The following is a 16625-nucleotide window of genomic DNA, read 5'->3' on the forward strand; positions in this document are numbered from 1 at the left end:
GGATTCACAACTAAAAATACACAACTATGTACCGGGGGTCTTTGGGGAGAAAAAGGAAAAAAAAAATCTTTGAAAAAAAAAAGAAAGAGGAGTTTTTCTCTATATGCTAAGTGCAGTTATCTTTGTATTGCAGGATTACAACCAACTTAAACTATCTCCCTCTTATTTTGTATAATAAGTATATATTATTTTGTAAAGGTAATAAAAATTATTATTGTATTCAAGTATCAACCTCTAAAAGTTGTTTTAATTGTAAAAGAAGATATTACATATGAAAGTAGTTTGTAAGCTGAAAAATTATACAGACGTAAGACAGGGCCTCTGCCCATGAGTTTGGAAAGAGATGAAAGATATAAAAGACAACTACAGTGTGAGATGGAATGTGGCAGAGCTTTCAGAGAATGACAAACAGCACGTTCCTCGGAAACACAGAGGAGGTGAAATTACTTCTGGCTCTAGGGGAAAGAGCCAAAATGTTTGAGTTGAACATTGAAGTATGGTTAGGGGCTGGTCAGGTGGGATATGGAATGGGAGCAGTGAGAGGAGTGGGAAGTTATGGGACAGGTTTGGGGAATGGAGAGTGATTGTGTCTGAATGGAGGGTTGACAGCCTGTGGGAGATGGGTTAAAGGTGAGTCTAGAAAGGGGGTTAGGAGCCAGACTGCACCTGGTATAATGCAATCAGTGAGCACTTGTTGGTGCCTTCTCTGAGTAAGGAGTCATGGAGAATTCTGGAGTAGGAGGTGACATAGCTGTAAGCCCATCAAGGGCAGTGGGTACTCATTGCTGCGTTGGCAGTGTCTGCCCTGTATGAGGCCCTGGTAGATGCAGAATGAAGTCGTCTGCTGGGAAGCTTGGTCTGGAAGCAGCTAACAAGCTAGATGGGCTGACAGCTTGGCGGGCATGGCCGGGGATGAGGGCCCTCTCTAGGTTGTGTCCCTGGGAATGGAAAGGAGGGAAGACCATCTTCTGCCCTGACCGGAAAGTGATGGGAAGTGAAGAGTGATGGGGGAGTGAATATGAGCTGGGGCACGGGGTGGGAGGAATCAGGCATACCTCCCAGGTTTGCTGCCTGGGGGGCCCGAGAACTGGGACTCATTCACAGAATTCAGACAGGGCCACATGCACAGGCTGGGGTCGGGGTAGGGGGAGTGGGACAGGAGTAATGTGGTGCTCACGACACCTTCTTTCCCAGTTGGTTCCCATCCCTTGGGCCACTCTGCGTGGCTGCCCCAGGGCAGGCAATGGCCAGGGGGCCTGAGACTCCTGCTGCTTTGAATGGGTCTCTATCCCTCAGCTCCTCTTGAGAGGAGTCTGGGGTGTAGGAAGGAGGGTTTTGTTTCAACCCAGAGAGCTTTGGTTAATGGAAATTCATTATTTCCATTAAATGCCCACTCTTGGAGCTTCTCTCAGCTCATCCCATCCTCACTCCCCCAGCCAGGAATTCGTACCCCCCCCACCCTCTTGGGATCCTGAATGCTGTGTCTCTGCCACCCTCACCTCCCAGCAGTGTGCGTGGACATGCACACACACACACACACTCACACGCATGTACGCACACTCACACCAGAAGGAAGGCAGGAAAGTCTTGTTCAGGCAAATGTCTAAATTTCCATTTCCCCACTGCAGCTCCCAGTCTGGGCACTGTTTAGCTCCTCCTGTTGTCATGTCACTAGTTAATTACATTCTTTACTGAGGTGCAAATGTGTTTTTACAGGGACACTAAGATGGTGTTAACTAGGAAGGAACTGTGAATGTTAAGGATGCATTTCCCTCTCATGTAGGGCTGGGGCTCTTGGCTGGAGATGCTCCCTGATGCTGCCCTGAAAATGCAGCCCAGGCCTGGAGCAGCCCCCCCACCCCCATCCCATGGCTGTGCCATCCTGGCCCCAAGCACAGCCTCATGGAGTCAAGACAGCAACTCGACCCACAAGGAGAAATTAATGTGAATGTTTGGGAAGTGTCAGGCCAGGCCTTATAATAGTGCTGCCATCAACCTCGACTTCTGCACACCTTGGTCCATCTCAAATATTGAGAAACAAAATTAATTCACTTTAATCTAAAAATAAATAGAGAAGCAGTACAGCCAAAGCCACCTTTAGGCCAAGGCTGTCCTTCCCTGGTAATTTCAGCTTCAGATTTGTTGCTCTCCTGCATCTTGCTCCCCGCTGCCAGCAGGCACCCTTCCCTCCACCCCATCCATATCTCTCCAGACTCCCAGCTAAAGCCTGCCCCTAGGAAGGGATCTGGAACTCATCCGCACACCTGACATGGTTGCAACTGCAACCCTCTCTGAGTTCCATGCAGTTTGAAACAAGAAGCCAGCAGTGGCCTACCCAGGGCCTGAAAATCACTGAGCTCTGCCACATTGCGGGGGAGAGAGGGCCGTGTATACGCCTGTTGTCAGGGAGCTGGACAGGTGACAACAGGGCACTTCCAGCTCTGACAAAGGTTTGGGCTCTAAATTGGCTCGGTGGGCCTGAGTGGCCACACGAGGACAGAGGGGTGAAAGGTAAATATGGGGGCCAGGTCTGTAGAGCAAATGAAATAGATCCCTGATTGGCAGCCCAGGGAGGAGGGGCCAGGGCGCAGAGCCGGCATCCCCTTGTTCTTGATCACTCCTCCTCAGCCTTCCCTTCTGAGAGCTGCTCTGCGCTTTTTCACAGGTGATTTGGCTCTAGCTGACAGGAAGAATTTCTGGCCCAGCTGGAAGTGAGAAGAGGGAGTGAGTCTCTGAGGGCCATCCTAGAGGCCGCCAGCATCACCCGGACAGTAAGAAATGCTTCTCCGTGCCTTCACACGTACTTAAACCCTCCAGGCAGGTTATCTTTCTTCTGAAAACCTCGAGAAGCAGCCCATAACCTTAGCCTATGCTTAGCATATCCAACCTTAGTAAGCATATCACTGTATTATTTTCTCGTGTCTTTCCCCCTTAGCTCCTTGAGGACAGGACGAGACCTGTGCCTTATCTCTGGATAGCTCTCTTTTCTTCTACTTATTCTGTGAACAATAAACTGTGGTTGATGCAGATGGATGGGCTGTTGCTTACATCCACGATGATGAGAACATTTGTACAACCCTCTGGAGCAAGCTCATCGCCTAAGGGTTACAGGGCTGTTTGTTAAAAATGCAGTTCCTGGACCTCCCACTGGAGTCTGATTCCATGAGTCCAGGTCAAGACCAGGAATCTGCACCCCAAGTGTTTCGAAGAACACAGAGGAAACTGCGCCCCAGGGGTTTCTGATGAACTCTGAGAAATACTGCTTTAGAATGTATACTGCATTTTGAATAGAGAATCTCATTTAATCCTCTTATCAGATAGGGTTTTTAAATCCCTTTAAGTAACTTCATGATCTCAAAGACCTGAATACCAGTATAGACAGGGATTTAGAAATCTAGTTATCTAAAATAACCCTTTTTCTTTCCAGTTTGCCATGATAAGGGCCTGGATCTATTATGGTGAGATTGGGCCCCATCTCCAAAGGACCCTGCCCAGGATTTTCTAAGTTTCCCTGATGTCTTAGGGCCACCATGACCTTACAGTTCATCAGCCTTCATTTTTAGAGGCAGGAATCTTTGCCAAATTCCTCACAAAAGCTGGTTTCCCTGGAGAGAGGAAGAGGGATGGAGCTAACCAGAAAGGTGACTGCTCCTGGGCTGAGCTCCCAAGCAGGTAGTTAGTAAATTTGCGAATATTCAAGGGGACCACATGTCTCGGAGTGGCCAAACTGGCCAGCCATGCTGCCCTGCTACCTCTGCCTTCTGCCCATTTGGGGAGCTCTGTGTTTTAGGTGCATTAAGCAGTGGGGAGCATGCTAGAGCATGCTGTGGCTCCTGAGAGCCAGAAAAAAGAGCATATCTACGGGGGTCAAGGCTTCATCCCAACTGTGGGTTGGGTGATGCCCATTCCAGGGACAAGTTGATAATCTTTTCGACAATCTTTGGAGCCCATGTGCACACTGATGTCAAAGAGAGTTCACTGCAGACAAGGCTGTGGTGAAGGCTTGAAGATGATGGTGGGATGGTAAAAAAAAGAGTGAGAAAGGACAGGGGCGGAGTCTCCTGGTGAGCCATGGTGGATAGGTGTTGTTGCCCAAGTCCAGTGGCCTGCTCTGGGACTGGCAATTGAACTGCGCTTCTTCCTGCTGAACTACCCAGCAGAGTCCTCTCTCTCTCCAGGCTGAGGCTGCAGATGCCGGAGTCCAAGCAGGCTACATGGTGCCTGGGAGAATGGAGGTGCCCCCAGTCCCCCCAACATGGTAGATTATGGGAAAGGAAGGAAATGGGTTGACGGATGGCTAACTCCTGCTGTGGGCTGTGTCTTTCTGTAGAACGGAAGGCTTCTATGGATGAGATAGAGGGGACCTCAGCTATCACACCGACCTCCTCTCCCTCCCCCAACACACACACACAGATACACCCACTGACCACTGAACTATCTTGCCAAGTGAGTGCCAGTCTGGTCTGTTCTGGGGACTAAATACAGTTGACACTGTTGCTCGGATGGGTGCAATTGGCAAGGACGATTTTTGCAGCTAATGCTGGAAGTGTGGCAATCAGAGAAGCCGCCAGCTGTCTCACTTAAATTCTTAGCTCTCTCGCTCTCTTTTTTTTAAATCGTTTTGCTTACATAATCCACCCCCTTTTTATTTTCTAATTCTCTCCTTGCAAAACTGGCACCAGAGGGGAAGGGCTGGGGTGGAGGGGGTAGCAATTACACATCAGTTTGGGGAGCATTTACATTTTGCAATTACAATTTAAAAATAAGCCTCCTTAATGATCTCCACGTGTCAGCGACAAACCCTGACATACATACTCTCCTGGGCCTGCCTGCCTCCTGCTGAAGTCAGAGGCTCAGTAGAGGCAGAGGTACCTGGGGAGACGTAGGGAGAGGCCGGGGTAGCATCTAAGGGGCAGCAAGAGCAGTCAGTGTGCCCTTGAGGTTGGTGGAGGACAGGTATGGAGCTGAGCACCTAGAAACCAAGAACTCTGCACCCCAGCTTCTCTCCTCCTCCCTGTACTCGTGCTCTGTCCTGGCCCGTCTCCCTCCAGCCCTGACACAGTAGGGCTCGGTGTCCCCCCGGAGGCAACGTCAGTGCTCAGAGCTGTGAGGAAGGGAGCCTCAACTGCTGATATCCCTCCAGGTGGGAGTTTTCAGAGTCCTGTTGGGCGAATGTAAATCCTCGTCCCCAAGAGGCAGCTAGCGTACCTGGATGCTGGTGGACTGGGGAGAGGAGCTGGTTCCACACGCAGGGCGCAGGAAGGGAACCGGATTGTTGCATCCCAGTTTGGGAAAGACGCTTCTCCTGTTACAATTAGTTGACACATATTTATAGAAGCCCTCTGATTCCTTGGGCAGGGACTTTGGAACCAGATCAACCCAGAATCAGAGTCTAGCTCTGCCATTTGCTGGCTGTGGGATTTGGGGCAAGTTAAGTAACTTAAGTTTTCTAACCATCATTGCCTTGATGCAATTGGGATAACATATTTACCTTACAAGGCTTCTGCGAGGATTAAATGAGATAATATACTAGAAAGCACATCACACAATGTCTGGCACATGGTAAATGCTCAGTAAACATCAGTTCCTCTCCAAGCTCCTCCCCAGTGGCCCAGACATGCTTCCTCCTGCTCATATCAAAACTGCTTCCTTCCAGCTACTGTGGACACTAAGGAAGCACGATCTGGTCTGATTTCTCCAGGTTTCTCCTCAAAGTCAAGCTATTTGCACCCTGAGCAGCCTCTGAAATGGGCCCCCCATCCCCCTCACACACACACACACACACACACACACACACACACACACACATACACACCACCTCCCCATAGGATTCTCTGTGGGGCCTTGGCATTAGGCCTCCGTTCCAGCCTTTGACTTCCTCAGGGCATCCTTCCTGACTCTGGCTTTGAACAAGCCCAGTTCTTGCTTTTCTAGACACTAATTCAGTGGAGTGACTTTTTATATGGCCCCACATATGTTCTTCACCTGTGAAATGAGGGAGGTGGACCAGGAGCTCTCTGAGGTGCCTTTCAGCCTTGACACCTGTAATTCTTACATTGTCCTCCCCACTTGGCTTAGCCCCACCAGGTATTTGTGTGTAAAGCTTTCATCTCCCGAGCAGCTTCATCTAGGCCAGTCTTTGGACTGACCACTCACAGAGCAGAACTTACATTTGTTATTTGAAATATACGGAAAATAGCTCTTACCTACGGAAAAAGAGATACACATCTTGCAAAATTCTGAGTCAGGGAAGACGGTCCAGGAGCAGGACATTTGGCGTAGTGAACGCAGAGAACACAGGCAGTGACCGCATTTTATTGGTTTGAATGTTTCATTGAACACAGTTAAATATGATGTTTTAAATACTGTGCTAAAAACTTACTTTGTTAACCTAGGTTATATAATGGATAACTTTCCAAGTTAAAGTAAATAGATCTACTCCATTATTTTTAACTGCTGCATGGTATTCTCTTATATATAGGTATTTCATTATTTATTTTGGTTACTTTTTAAATTAGAAGTAAAGTATGTATGTGAAGAGAAAGAACACAGTGTAAAAGATATAAAATAAAATAAAAAGTGTCCCTTCTCTCCCACACCTCTGCCCACAAGGTTATGATCCAAGTCAACCACATTGAATAATCTCTGATGTTAGTTATTTGGTGGCCAATGTCTATTATCTTTTGTAGTATACTTAAGTTCCTCTTTCTTAATTTATGCATTTATCTATTAACTCCCTGCTATGGGAGCGGGGGAAATTAGCACACATTCTCCCCTTTCAATTTGTATAAGTTTGATAATTTTTATCAAACTATATTAGATATTATCTATTTTAATATGTAGTATTATATAAAATATAATATATATTATATGGTATATATTATATAGCACATAGTGTTACACATAATCATACTATATATTATATATTACTTAGTATACTAGTAGTATATTTACTCTCTTTAGGATAAAATTTAGAAGATTTATATTCTGTTATATAACTGTAGTTACCTCTGCATTCTGAATATAGGTTGATTATAAGATGGAAACATTCAACCACAGAACTAAACAGTGTGATCTGGCCATGTCATTACATGTCGTTACAACTTGGCTGCTGCCCAGACCCTTCCGAGCCTCCAGGGGTAACGGGCTGCCCTCCTGCCCTCCAGCTGTCTTCCCTCCCCTTGAGTCACACAGGGCTGCTGTCTGTCTTGTGACTATGTGGTTCTCCTCCTCCAACTTCGTTGTTTTGTTGGAATACCACCTCTAGTTATTTCTTATATTGGTGGGAAGGAAATAAACTGAGTTCTTCTATGTTCAAAACAGACTTTGTCTTCAGACTTGATTGGGAATCTGATGGAGCTCAGAATCCGAGTTCAAAAGCTTTTTCTCTGAGATCTTGAAGACATTCTCCCCCATCCTCTTATTTCCAATCTTGCAATGAGAATTTATGGAAACTTTGAGTTTTCTTTTCTTTTTAAGTTCTGGAATTTCACCACTATTGTTGAGGCTTGAGGTTTGGTTTGCTCCTTTTTTTTTTTTTCATTACTCATACTCAGCCCTTGGGATCCCTTTAAATCTGAAGTCACCTGTCTTGCTTCAGCTCAGGAAAATTTTCATTTCATCATTTATTTACTCTGCTCAACTGTCTCTGTTTTCTTCTTCTGGAACTTCCACTACCAGCACAGGGCCTGGCACATAGTAGCTGCTCAGTAAATGATTGCTGACTCTGTTACTTGGGACCTGGATTCTAGTTAGGTCCCCATCTCCTGCTTGCTGCATGGCCTTGGACAGGTTTTCTCATTTGAACAGGGAAGAAGTCAGACCTCAGAACCGCTCAGGATGCTTCCACTCTGCCAGTCTTCTGGCAATCGGCTCCAGAGCCTTGAGTCCCCACTACTCCCGGGTTTGGGGAAGAAGCTGAGGAGTGAGAAGTGAGGGCAAAGCTGAGGTCTAGCTGTCAGGCAGCCAGAGCTGCCAGCCTCCCGCTACGCACAGTTCCCTGCACCCTCCATCTCTTCAGGGTCCCCTGAATGTCCCCCTTGGGGACCTCTCTCCTCGACCTTTCCAATCATTCTTAAATTGGCCTCCTTTCCTCTTCATCTCCCTCTGCCCAGCTCCCCTGCTCTCCACACTTTCTCAGCTCCCATGCACACACAGCTTCTGATGGTGGAATAGTCCCTGACCACAGCGAGTGCCTCGTTAAGTGAGATCTTTTTTTCACTTTTATGAATTCCAGGACAACGAGACAGCAGACTTCTCTCCCCAAAGCTGCAGAGCAGATGCTCTGACCTGAGATAGCCAGGCCCTAAGAAGAAAGGAAAGATCAGAGAGGCCTGCTGATAGCAGGGATCTGCCCCAAACTTAGGCCACCTTGTGCCCTTGTCGCGGGCAGCTTGGATGAGAATTCCCATTTCCTCTCCTTCCACATCCCAGAGACGAGCTCTGGGAGCAGACACCACACATGCAGCTCCCCTGCCTGCCCAGACCAATCTGCTCTGGACAGACCTCTAGATCTGGGAGTCAAGATGCTTTGCTCCTTTTCCCTGAGCGGGCCAGGCACTGGAAGATCCAGATTAACAAGTGCTCAGATCCCAGAAGATCATTCTCTGTTCTAAGTCAGAGTATCCTAATTGGTTCCTGAGGGCCAGAGTCCACTGTGCAAAATTGTCTTCTCCTCCTCTTCCTCCACCCCATGGTCCTTGTTCTGCCATGAGAAGTGGGGTCCATCTAACTGGAGAAAGAAGAGGGGACCGTTAAGACACAAGCTTGAACTTCAAGTCCACAAAAATTGTGTACTGAAGGCAGGGCTCTTTCTTTCCACTGAGACCACAATGATAGGAAAGGAGTTGTCATCGCAAAAGGCAGAATTAAGGTTCGATGGGCATGGTAATTTTCGGAGAGGCTGCTAGTATTCGAAGATTCTGCTGCAAATATGAAACACTTCTACTTGGTGCCTGAGTGCAGCAGCAGGGGCCAGCATATGACTAAAGGTTTCCCTGTTAGAAGCCAGAAAACTGCAGACCACTTTCCAAGCCAGGGGTTGAAGGGGATGGGGCTTGGCAGGGGACAGCCGGAGTCAGTGGGAGGTAGAGCACAGGTCGTCTGCACTTCTGTTTAATTGCTGCTGCTTCGGAGGCTGTGGGGAATAACTCTGCTGCCAGCCTGCCAAGATGCCTTCTCTGGTCACCCCTTCAGACTGCTGCCTGGAGTCTCTCTGGGCTGAGAGAGGAGGGAGAAGCCTCTGAAAGGAAAGTGAACAGGAAGGCGCTTCTGCAGGCAGATAAAGATAGGACTCAGGGAGATATGACAAGAGATGGGACGCCCCCTAAGGATGGGGTACCCCAACTTGAAAAAACAAATACTGCTCAACTGGACAGGCTTTTCAAAGATAGAGCCAGGTGCCTTTTGGCCTGTGAGTCATGGGCATATTTCCCTCCAGAACAGGGACTTCTTTGCAGCTGTGGGTGGTCCCTGGGTGGGGTGGGGAAAGAAGGCCAAGCGGAGACAATCACAGAGAGCAAGCTGACTGCACGCTCCCTTCCACCCCACCCCACCTGCGCTGCAGCAGGACCTCTCCGTCCTGGCTGACAGGAAGGAGACACTGACGGAGTCCCGGTCCATGTGAGTCAGAGCCCTGGCCCTGAGCTGCAGAGTGTGGGGTCAGGGTGTAGGCAGCCCCGCTTTCACACAGCACGAGTTCCCAGAGTTCTACAATTAGACAGCCGAAACACATGATCGAATGCCCACGTACATATCGCCTCTTAGAGGCAGTCTTCGACCATTTATTTGTCACTGCATATTCGTTCCTTCATTTTGTTCTTTCCCTTCATAACTGAACCCACAGTCTAGCGAGTCTACGATTCAGACCCAAGGTCTGCCTCTTCCAGCACGCTTAATGTTTCCGTCTTTGTCTCCGCCGTGTTCTGTGTATGAGACCCCTACTTCTTATCGCTGGTATCAGCACTCTCAGTTCTCCATCTTCCACTCACTTCTATGAAATAATAAGAGCAAAATGCAATAAAATATTCAAATAAATCCGTACACACACTGCCGTCCAAAGATGACAGAGCCGACAGAAGTGAACTGTCGCTGTTTAAGCAGTCCCACCACACAAAGTGTGTGTTCCTGAGCTGACGTACAAACCCCAAATTTGGCATGCAAAAGGCCTATAGGCGTGTTGATATAGGATAATTCTTGGAAATTCGGGGCGTGTGAAAGTCGGTATTGGATGACTGTGCTGGGCGGCCCAACCAAAGTTAGCTGCTTGTTTTCATCATCAGCGTTGGCTTTCTGTACTTCTCCCATTCCTAGGGGTCTCTCCCTCCTCTGGTGTTTCCTGCCTCCACGCTCACACTTCTAGGTTAAACATTCAGCCTCTGAAATCAGACCATGCATCACATTTGGAAACTTTCTTAACCTCTCTAAGCTTCACTTTTCGCATCGGTGAATGGGGACAGCCATCATGCCTCATCATGGGACACCATATGATTGCTGACAAAAATAAACAAGGTATCTGCATAAGAAGCTTAGCACCATGCCTGGTGCATGGTTAGAGCTCAATAAATGGCAGTGGTTACTACTTCTATGTTATCACCTCACCTCTGTAAAAATTTGCTCCAAAGAAACAAACTCATTCTCACTGAGGTGTAAATGACTGATGGGACCTAAACAGTTATCCTTCCAAGATTTATTTGTTTGTTTTACATTTTAACAGTAAGACAAAGAAATTAAGCTGTAACTGTATATATATTCAGGCTCCATAAAGAGGTAGACTTTGTGAAATCATATTGCATAGGCTTTTTTTCCCCCCTGGAGGGAAAATGCAAGGAAAAGCCATGATCTTGTCTACTGGGGTGCATAGGGTTCAATGGGCGAGATGGAACACGTGGATGGGAAGCAGATTTTCATAGCGTAGGAACACACACAGCGATCATTCACACTCCTGTGTCCTCTGAGTGAGAGGACAGTCCTGGAGCGGAAAGTGAGAACAGGCTTCATGGAAGAGTAGGGTTTGGAGCAAAGTTTTGATGAAGGAAAGGGTACAGTAGTGTGATCCAGAAAGGCCTTGCTGGCAGATGAGAAGCACAGCAAACGGCATGGAGGAAAACTGTTTTGTAAGGTGATAGAGGGCATGTCATCTGGAGCTTGGGTCCGGGTAGCCAAGCCCAGGAATGGATTCACTGCCCAGTGTCACATCCTCTCACATGGCAGCCACCATCCTCCCTTCCTTAGGGCTGCCTTTCCTGACAGATCAGGAACACAGAACCAGTGTACCTGCTCTCGTTCCAAACAGCAGTGAAGACCAAGGGTTAGGGGGCCTGGCTGGACATCCTTTCCTCTCCCAAGCTGACCCCGTTGCTGCAGACTCTGCCTGGTTTCCCCTCCTTTTTCTCACGAGCTCACCTGGGCCACCACAAAGGCCCAGGGGAAGGACATTTGTTGTCTGCGTAAGGAAGTAGCAGGGATGAGTGGCTTTTCAATGAGAAACTGAGCCCAGAGGACCACTTGCTTCCACAGCCCTGACTCTTGACCATTTTTTTCTGGAAGCAATTTTTTAAATATGGAACCAGGTATCGTCCAGGCAGAGGATATGGTACAGTCTTTCTCAGAGAGAAAAGGGGCCTGGCTGACCCTCTTAGGATCCCCTGCTTCCAGGAGAATCTGGGAGCATGGTGGGTGACAGACTACATAGGCATCAGGGTCCCTTACCTCTGAGGACTCCCCCTACCCAAGTCCAGTCCTGCTGCTCCCAGCCCTCCCTGCCCTCCCCTCACATGGCCCTTCATTTCTTCCTCCTTTCCTTGTCTTCCCAGCTCCCTGCATGCCTGCCTCAGAGAAGAGAAAGATTTATGGAAGGAAGGAGGCAGGCAGGGCAGCCGGGAGGTGGCTGCCTCACTCCTTGCAGAACAGAAGCGCTCCTTCCATCTGGGATCCCCAGCGTCTGGGCTGTTTGTCTGTCTCTGTTGAGTTGTGGGCCTCAGGGGCCTGGCCTGGGTTGTTTTCTCAGCTCGGTTCCTGAGCAGTGGCTGCTGTCAGCTCTCGACAAATAATAATAAACCTGGGAATCAGATTTGTCTAGGGGGATTTCAGTCCCTGGGTTCGTTTTTAGATTTATTTCTCCGTGTGTGTGTGCAGACAAGAGAGCAGGTGATGGTGTCTTGGGGGAGCAGGCCGGGGCTCCCAGGGCCCTGGCAATCCACCCTAACTGCACCCTGGAAGAGCTGCAGGGCCCTTCTCTGCCCCTGGTCACTGGGCTGCCTGGATGCTTAAAAGAAAAGAAAAAGAACTGAACAAAAGGCCTCAAGCTCTCTACTTTCCCTGTTCCTCCCTGCCTCTCACGCTCAGGCCATTGGGATAGAGATGCAGGGGCTGGAGATGAAAAAGAGAGGTCAGAATCCCATCTCCAGTTGAGAGTTGTCTGAGGGATGGGTGGGAACCTGGCTACAGGCCTGGGGAGAGGGAATGACCCAAACCTTCCCGTGGACTCCACCCCAGGCAGCAGCCATGCATCCCGGCCTCCATTCCTGGGATGCAGCAACAGGGGAGGGGTGTCCTGGAGAGGGAAAAATGTTCTAAGTCAAGCACCTTTGGCTAGAGCAGGACCCAGTTGTGGGTGAGTGTGAAATTTAGGACCAGACTAATGGTGCGCCTCTGGAGCAGAGCAGCACCCACTTTTCAGCAGTGGGAGGTCAATGCTGCCATCACCCTGCCCCTAGGCAGGCGAAGCTGCACATCACTTCTCTGTGAGAGGATGCAAGCTCTGTACTTACCCTGAGAGCTTGCATGCATTCTTGCCCCCCTTTCTGTTTTTTGTTTTATTTTGTTTAAAAGAACCAAAGGGGGAAAAATTGCTAAGTTGTAAAGTGCTTAAAGAGGAGATGAGAATCTTCATCAAAATGCTAAAAGCTGGAGGGGGAGAGTAATGTGAAAACTCTTGCCTGCTATTTATGGGATTGATTCTCAGATCAAGAAGAAGCAAGCAGTTGGATGAAAGGAATTATTGTTAAGCTCCTCGGTAGGAAGATCTAATGGACAATTGCCGCTATCAGGGGGAATTAAATTGCTGTTTCAGTTTGTAAAATATATCAGCGGCTTTTTGAAGCCAGAAAAGGTGTGACAGCCAAGGTAGGGGAGGAGCGAGGGCTGCCACTTTTGGGCCCTGGTGGCGAGAAGCAGGAGCCCGGCAGGAGAGAGGGCTGGGTCAAGCGGGAGCTGCTCTCCTGACTCCGTCCGACACTGCTCCATTTTTTTGAAGCCAAATTGGAAAACAGCGAAACTGAGGAGTAAAGGAGGGTGAGCTGCAGCCCTGGAGCTCTGGGCCCTGATGTGCCAGGAACCCCCATGAATCAGAGCCCCACCGAAGTCAGCGCTAGGGCAAAACAGGGCTCCTCTCTAAGAAACTGGGTGGGGGGGGAGGGGCGCGGGGGGGGGGTAAGGCGGGGGATGTGGGTCTGCGATCGCCAGCAGCCCCATTTACACCCAGGGTATAAGCCTTCCCCCCAGTAACCTGTGGACACAGAGGGATCCAGGGTCGATAATATGCCGCCTTCCTCCCAGAACTGGGTCTCTCGAGCAAGCTTTTGCTCATCTCTAGGCCCGGGTCAGTGAGTACATAAATGACCTGTTGACCCAGCTGCACAGGGGACATATTGTTATTCCAGAAAAGAGCAAACAGCAAAATGGCTTTGGGGGTGGGGAAAGGAGAGGAGGTGGAGGCCCCTGGCAGGAGGACCACGGGCCATCTGGAGGATGCCACACTCCTGGGATACAGAGCAGGAGGGTCTCTGGGTTCTCGGGTTTCACAGAAGGCTCTTACCCCTCCAAAGACCGTTTGCTCCACCTGGCAGGTAAGGGCTGAAGGGGGAGAGAGGTGGTGAGAGATTTTCCCATCTCTCAGGAAGTCAGAAGCCGGCAGTCCTAGTCAAAGCTCATGCTGACTTCCCCTCTGTCTCCACTCTGTCCCCCGGAGACCAGTGTCATGATAACAGGGCAGGAGCCAGCACCACCTCCCAGGTAGGCTTCCCAGAAAGGGAGCAAATGACAATTAGTGCAGAGAGCTGTGGGTGGCCAAGATAAGGTCTGAGTTGCCTGCTATCCTGGTTGTCATATCTGCTTCTTGCTGAAGTCAGTAGAAAATAATTTCCCACTGAGAGTTCCAAGCAGGAACCGAGAGGCACCAGGGAAGTGGCCCTCCTGGCTAGGACATTCAGCAAGGACTTGGGCTCTGTGCCAGGTTCAGTGTCCCCTGAGACCTGGGTAATGGTGGAGTGGTGGCTTATTTTTTACCTCTTAGCCAGCCATCCTCAGGACATGCAGTGAGCAGGGGGTCTGATCCTGAGTGCGAATCCAGCTCAGATCCCCTCCCCAATCCTTCCTTCAGTAACACAGACACAATTACCCTCCCCGTGCCCATGCACCACTCTGAGCCTGGTCTTAGAATAGAGGACTTCCATTTGCCCCCAGCACCCTGCAGTCAGAAAGATGGGGGGAAGCAGCGTGTGCTAGGTCACAGCATTCCTGTCACCTCAGGCCCCTGAGCTTCCACCTGGCTCCAGAACACCTGGGAGAAAAGGGAAAGGTCCAGTGTCTGATGTGCTGTGAGGGGGGCCGGCTCCTGGTGAGGTGGGCCTCCATCACTCCTCAAGGAGCCTTCACTTCTCTCTCACTTTGAAACATCTCAGCCAGGCTGTCTCACATTTCAAAGCTTCCCTGCCCACAGGTGCATCCTCTCTGTCACCTCCATCCTTGCCGCTGTCCCCACAGTGGTCTCACCCTTGTCACCACCCAGTGCTGGCTGCACACCAAGGCGCAGGGACCATGGAGCTCCTCAGACACTCAGCTTTCAGCTTGAGATTTCTAGCCCTCACCAGGTTTTGTGAAGAGACCTGGGGTGTGTGTGTGTGTGTGTGTGTGCATGCAGGCCCGCACGCCTGTGTTTCTTTAGATAAATCCACAGAGTCACATGAAATCAGTGACAGGTTGACACCGTTATTTCAAGATTCATCGCTGTGAGTTGCCAGCACAGGAGACCTAGCCAACTCCTTCCCACCAACAACACTTTTTTTCCAGGCATAATTTATAGCAGTGGGGTGAATTTGTTTCCAAAAGATGAATATCACACTATCAGCAACAGCTGCCTCTCATTTTTATTTGTTTTTAAATTTGACTCAAAGTCCAATTCTCTATACACATCCGAAGCTGTAAATCCTAAGGCGACTGATTGCATGATTTAGTAAACAGGTTCTATTACATAATGCAATTAAAGGGGCTCCGCCGCGCCACCTACAGGCCGCTTCTGGGAAGGGAGCTGGGCCGGAGACTCATGTGGGACGAGGCTCTCCGCGGAAGGAAAATAAACGAGATTGCGGATTGCGCCAGGGTTGAGGCGGCCTCTCCGATGGGAGAAGTTGAAGCCAGCCAGGTTACTAATGCAGCCTTTTGGTCCCTCCTGCTGAGTTCATTGTGTTATTTTAGCCTCCTGCAAATCTGTCTAGACGTCAGAACCCAGGCCCGGGCAGCTGCTCAGAGTGGTGGCCTGGGGTGGGGAGTGGTAACGACCTGGGGGCTTCTGGGCCCGGGACTGGGGAGGGCTCCTGCCTCTCTGGCCTCAGGGCCCTCCTTCCCTCGCTCTCAAATGAGAAGTGAGGAAGGGAAGAGAGAGCTGGCTGGGCTTTGGAATGAAGCTACAATCCAACTATTTCCATTCCATTCAACAAAGCTTGTGTTGAGTGCTAACCATGGGCAAAGACTTCTGAATATTTTGGTGAAACCCCTCATTTTGCAGCCCGAGAGGGAAAGTGACTTGTACAGGCCACAAATAAGTGGCAGGGCTGGATGTGGAATCCAGACGTTTTGGTTCTAAGCACAGGCTCCGCTCATGGGAGTTTACAGATGAGGAAACGGAGGCCCAGACAGGGGATGGGACTTCCTCAGCCTCTACTTGTAGCAAGGGAAAGAAAATAATGAAAATCCTGCTAGTGTGTGTCAGAGGACAGAGAAGAGCTCCCACAGGTCCTCAACAGGGTCTCTTAGCTGCCCTGGTGAAGAAGGAGGGAAGGAAGGAAAAATGGAAGGAGGGAAAGAAGGAGGGAAGGAGGGAAGAATGGAAGGAGGGAAGAATGGAAGGAAGAAGGGAAAGAAGGAGGGAAGGAGGGAGGGAAGGAAGGAGGGAAGAAGGGAAGGAAGGAGGGAAGAATGGAAGGAGGGAAGAAGGGAGGACGGGAAACTCAGGGCCGGTGCTCCCTCCCCCCATTCCTCTGCCCTAAACTACAACACTCTTCAGATGAATTAGGCTCTGGGGCCTCAAGGATTCTGGCTTCTCCAAAGAGCTTTTGTAAGAGGAGGGGACTTACTTCCCTGGAGACTGAGAGAGAAACTGGACCAGAAAGGGGGAGGGGAGGGATGGATGAGGAAAACAAAACCGTCAGAGTCCAAGAGTGTGGAAATAGCCCCCAACCTTCTCCTGTGCCAACCATCGCCCAGTCTCCAGTCTGGGGCATCGGGGTGGAACAGTGACAAGCCAAGGGAAGTCCCTTCCTCCCCTCTGCTACCTCAGTACCAGATGCAGTGCAGTCTCAGCTAGGGTCAGGGGGCAAGAACAAATGCTGTCTGTCAGGCCAGCTGGC

The 16625-nt window shown here is 49.7% G+C and overlaps 1 protein-coding gene across 13 annotated transcripts in view; it reads left to right on the forward strand.

Moving 5' to 3' along the window:
- Positions 1-16625, forward strand: part of PKNOX2 (PBX/knotted 1 homeobox 2) — a 253941-nt gene that overhangs the window by 156515 nt on the left and 80801 nt on the right. For 5 of the 13 annotated variants that reach the window (XM_003365280.5, XM_070272921.1, XM_070272923.1 and 2 more), the window contains exon 3: positions 2666-2771. The exons of 5 other annotated variants lie outside the window; for them this stretch is intronic. The gene's annotated coding sequence lies outside the window, so the exon portion shown is untranslated. Of the gene's footprint in view, positions 1-2665; positions 2818-16625 lie in introns of all 13 variants that reach the window. 3 more of the 13 variants (XM_005611680.4, XM_005611681.4, XM_070272922.1) reach the window with 1 other exon arrangement.

Source organism: Equus caballus, chromosome 7 (assembly GCF_041296265.1).
Source record: "Equus caballus isolate H_3958 breed thoroughbred chromosome 7, TB-T2T, whole genome shotgun sequence".
NCBI lineage: Eukaryota > Metazoa > Chordata > Mammalia > Perissodactyla > Equidae > Equus > Equus caballus.